Raw genomic sequence first — 5413 nt, forward strand, 5'->3', positions numbered from 1 at the left:
ATAAAGAGATTTTTTGCTTTATAACTTCTTAAGTCAATGTTTTGCTGTACTGGTTGTTTTTCTATTTACAAATATAGTCACAGACAGGACAGGATTTGAAATGGAAAATGCACATAGAAAATTATTTAGAGAGTGCACTATTATAAAGCTGAATTGAAAACTATGCAGCAGAATAGAGAATAGATGAAGGAATCCTTTCTTGGGTTGAAGTTGAGGAAGGGTACTGGACATTGTAAGGGGGAAGAAAAGGACAGGTAAATTTATGCACACTTGAACAACTTTTAAAATGTTTAAAATAATTATATGTACATTCACAAATAAATGACATGGAAATATAAATATTGTTACATGTATTTCTGGCTACCATGAGTAGTATTGAAATGATTATTTCTTTTGAAAATTAATTAATTTAGACTGTTAAATGGGAATGAGTGGAATAGAATAGAATATTTCATTTTTCATGACACGAAGTCTAGAAAAATCTCATGCACTCTTTTTTTCACATTCTAATCCTAGGCTTATTCAATTCCTTTGCTCTACACAACAAAGTACAAACACAATCTTATGTAAAATACTACAAAGTTACGAAGCTCAAATTTTATAGCACTGACTATACAATAAAAGCCAAAAAAAAAAAAAAAAAAAATCAATGTACATGTTACCAAGACAACCTGCAAGACCACCACTGAATAGCAGGAGAAATGGGAGTGGAGGCTCATGACGATCTGCAAAACTGGCTCTCAAACTGCTCATCAACATTTCAGAGTAAAGGAGCCAAATGGAGTATCAATGTAGGTGAGAATATGAAAAGACAGAACCATTTATGGCAACTAAAGGGGGGGGGGTGTTCTCTCTCTGGGGATTTGATCCTAGATTCTGGAGGACTCAAGCGGGTACCAAAGGGTCAGGCCTAATGGGCATCAGAGATTGGCCCCCAAGGTATGGCCAGAATGCTAGCTACCCCAAATCATCTGGAAAGGTTGGGGCACTCTACCACCTGGAGGCTAGCTCTTTCCTACAGGCTCTGCCATTGGGAAGACTCTCAGAAGATGGGTGGGAATGGGTGAACTCCCTAGACAGAAAACTGTTGGGTGCCTTTATGGACACTAATCTAAGCCAACACTTCTGCAGCCAGAACCCGCCTTAAGACCAAGTGTCTCCACTGCTGCCTTTGAAATTGGCCTGAGTTAGGGATCCTGCTCTACTGCTCCACTTTGGGCTAGAGAAGTGACAAAACTGAGCTGAGTGAGATATACGTTACAGGGGTGAGCTTCTTATCAGGAAGAATTGGAGCTGGAGTGGCTCCTGTGGTTGTGGTAGCCAGCGGACTGCGTCTTAGGGAACTGTGACCTTCTCCTCCTCCATGGGGGTGACCTTCGCCACATGGCAGATGGTGGCAGCATTCTCTTGGGAGGGCTGAATCGTCAGGGCGGCGGCCTGGGCCAGGGAGTCAGTACAGCAACAGCGGTGATCTCCTGAACAGCGATTTGTCCTCCAGTCACGTGCTTCAGTGCATTCTCAGCTTCATCAGGATTCTCAGACTCCACATACGCATAGTCTTTGGATAGATGAGCATGCATCCTTTCTACAGGCATGTGAATCATTTTAATCTTCCCATAGGTGGACAATATCTCCATGATGTGGTCCGTAGTCACATTCCTGGTAAGCATCCCAAATGTGCACGTTGGTGGGTTTAGGAAAAGGACTTCGCCTTTTCTTCTCTTTTTCATCTCTTTTAGGTGGTTTGGGTGTGGAGCAGGAGCGCCGCCTGTTATGGCTGCGCCTAGAAGGGCTTGGAGAGCCAGAGCAGCTGCGGGAACTGGAGCTTCGAGATGTACTGGAGCTTCCAGAACAGCTGGGGGCCGAAGAGCAGCTGCTCGGGCCTGCGCTGGTACTACAGCCTGAGCTAGAAGTTGAGCTGGACCGAGACCTGGTGCTGCTACTTTGGCTGGAAGCACTGCGCCTCTTCCCGGTCTTCTCCCCGCCGCGGTCCTTCTCACTGGACTCCTTGGGGGGCCCTTTTGTCTTTTGAGAGCTGTCTTTGGGCATCTCATCAGAGCAGACCTTTCATTCGGTAGGAGAACAAGCCCTACTGCTGGACTTTAAATTATTTTCTTTGACTCCTAGGAAGCTCTTCTTTTTCACTACTGATAGATCCATTCTCCCCTTCCGAGGTGTTCAGAGCAGCAATGCCGGCCTCGCTTATCTGGAATCTCACTTCCAACTTGAGTCTGAGAACCGATCCCTAATCGATTGCAATTTGTGCCAAAGAGCAGCATCTTCCCGCCGCCGCTGCCTCCCCCAGCTCTGATGCACTCTTAATATGTAACACAACTTTGAAAATGCCAGAGACACCAAACGTTACTTCATATACTTTGTTGGATAACAAATATATTCTGGTTGATGATCAGTGATGAAACATGGAGAAGAAAATTGCAAAGTGATGAGGTACGTTCACTTACTAAAACGTTCATTAACAGAAAATAAATTAGACAGGGGAAATGTGAACTTTCTTTTCCTTAAAATCAAGAATCCATGCTGGTGTTATCAGCTCAACATACCACAATATATAGTGATGTATTAACAGTATGTCTAGTACAGTGTTTTTGCAATGATCAACTTTATTGATGGTCTGATGATAGCATCAAGATCTTTTTAAAACGTTGGTCTCAAGCAGTAGTTGCTTTAATGCACGCTGTTCAGCGATCATCACTGATACTTACATATGAGGATAATTAGAAGACTATCGATTTGGGATTTTTTTTCCATGAAGGTAAATTTTGTGTAAATCCAACATATGCGTTTACAATGAAGGTGATTAATAACCTCTGACACTTCCAGAGAAGGGTGTGTTGTTTGGAGAAAGCAACGGCCGTTGCAAGCAGTTGTGTACAAATTTTACACTGCATTGGTCATGTAATGTGAACTGATCTTATTTACTGTGACTACTGCTGTGTGAAGCTCAAAAGCTGGAGTTCTGAGTCAGCCATTCAGGGATTTCACCACTGTCGCTAATAAGGATCAACTTACCCTCTGAAAATGATTAATTTTGATCTGTTTTGTCTTCAGAATTTATTTCCACATATCAATATACTATCTCAGGTACAGGTTGTATCTTTCCAATTAAAAAGTATAGAATGTACATTAAAAGAACTTAATGTAATGCCTCTTCAAAATAATATATCCCAAGCATTGAGTGAAAGAGCTAAAGAGGAAGTCCTTGTTCATGCTCAGCCACTTGACTGAAAACAAAGAACACTAAATATGCGAAATCCAAGGTCCATTATTGGGCTCAGGGTCTGGTGCATCTAAATAATTCAATAAACACATTAAATTTAGTAAATTGGTGATTGAAAATTAAGTAATCTGGGCTTATCTTACATGACTCTCATTTTATAATGTCTTACAAATGCTTAACACTTGTGGTTTTAAAGTTGAAATACAAAGTGGTCTGAGACATGCAGATATCATGGTTCTTGACTACAATTTTTCCTCTACACTAAGCAGCTGTTTGTGATTATTTATCACAACTTTAAGATTTTTTATTTCAATTGAAAAAGATGAATATAAATCATAACCAAATAGATTTCAATTCTAGCACTTAGCATTCTTTTATAAGGAAGAGACCTACCTTTTCTATATTAGTATAGTAACATAATTTTAGAGACTTAGAATTCATTATAGTTTTTAATTATTTAGATGTATGTTTTGTTTTTAGTGAATGGTTACCTTATTTTATTTAAATATAGGCACTAAACATGCTAGCAATGCCCAAGATATTTTTAGCTCTCTGTCTCTTTTTTTTAAATCTGTTTTTCATGTTTTGGGGACAGGGTCTCACTATGTATTTCAGGTTGCCATTGAGTTCACCGTGTATCCCAAACTGGCTTCTACCTTTCTCCATCCTCCCTCCTGGGTCTCCCAAGTGCTTGGACAACAGGTATACATGAGCAAACCTGCTTTGTAAGATTAATTTAGTTCAATATGAATTTTTGTGAAACAGGTTTATTTATTTATATTTATTTATTTGTTTTGGTGGAACCAGGGATTGAACTCAGATGCTTGCACTTGCCAGGGAGGCACTTATTCTACTGAGCCATCTCCCTGGCCCTTGAAACTGGTTTATACCATACATTTATTTTTCTTCTAATTCTTTCATAAGTATGTTGGTTCATTTCAAGCTTTATGAAATCACTTAGCTAACCCTCAGCATTTTTCCATATTGAGGTCACTGTTTGATATAATTATTAGTGCCAATGAATTAATATCACTTGTATCTAATATGAGGAAAAAGAATATTTGATGGACATAATTAGATGACAATATACTAAGGTCATTTGGATGATCCAGAGTACAGATGTCTTATTGCTCAATTTCAGTCTAAATTTGAATGAAAATGAAAGAGGAAAACACTGGCAGATTCTGTGATTAAAAAGCCTTGTAAGGGGCCAGGGAGATGGTGCAGTAGCATAAGCACGTCCCTGGCAAGCACAAGGGTCTGAGTTCACCCCCTGGTTCTGCAAAAATAAATAAATAATTAATTAAAAATAAAAAGCCTGGTAAGAAGCAATTTACAAATGTCAGATGTATACAAACCCTTTATACGCAAAACGATTGTGTGGCACGTTTTGGTATTTTGTTGCAGTTCTATTTTACTTTATTATTTACTTATAAACAATATAGGCTCAAAATAAACTATATTTCTCAGCAGATTCTCCATGAATAAAGCATCACATCAATGAACGTTGAGGTAGCAAATAAGTTATCATAGGTAACTCAGGTTGTAAAGCAACTGAATTCCAAATCTGATCTTCTTTATACATTATCTCCTACAACTCTTACTCCAAGAAAAATAAAATATGTGTTAATTTCCAGCTATACTAGTGCCTAGTCTAGGACATTTTTATATCTTCTGAATACATATGCCTAGTGGTGGATCAAAATTCTTTCACAATGCCTTGTGTAAACAGAACCCATACCAACAGGCTGGCATAACAGTAGGATACTGTATTCAAAGTAAATAGAAAGTTGTCAAAGTAAAAGAGAACCTCAGGATGCAGTGTAATGGGAAACATCGACATCCATTAGGTATAGCAGCGAATTTTATACAAAAAGAAACACGCTCATTGCCATTATCCCAGATTCAAGCTAACACGTTTGCATGCAGTAATGTACTGGCTCTGCAACACTGCTGTTTCGTTCAGTTTAATCAGATCGATGCTTCTGCCACAAAATGTTAATCTTAAAGTCATCATAAAAATGCATCGTTTTCACAGAAGGATGGATTGATTTTTTTTTTAAATGTTTCAGTTTTTTTGGTGGAACCGGAGATTGAACTCAGGCCCTTGCACTTGCCATGGAAGCGCTTATTCTCCTGAGCCATCTCTCCAGACCCTGACATTTTTAAAGTTTG

The 5413-nt window shown here is 39.1% G+C and overlaps 1 pseudogene; it reads right to left on the reverse strand.

Annotated features, from left to right (window-relative positions):
• Positions 1-1277: 1277 nt before the first annotated feature.
• Positions 1278-2160, reverse strand: LOC101589873 (annotated as a pseudogene).
• Between the last annotated feature and the right edge of the window lie 3253 nt (positions 2161-5413).

The sequence above is a fragment of the Octodon degus genome, unplaced genomic scaffold, assembly GCF_000260255.1.
Source record: "Octodon degus isolate 3935 unplaced genomic scaffold, OctDeg1.0 scaffold00161, whole genome shotgun sequence".
Classification (NCBI taxonomy): domain Eukaryota; kingdom Metazoa; phylum Chordata; class Mammalia; order Rodentia; family Octodontidae; genus Octodon; species Octodon degus.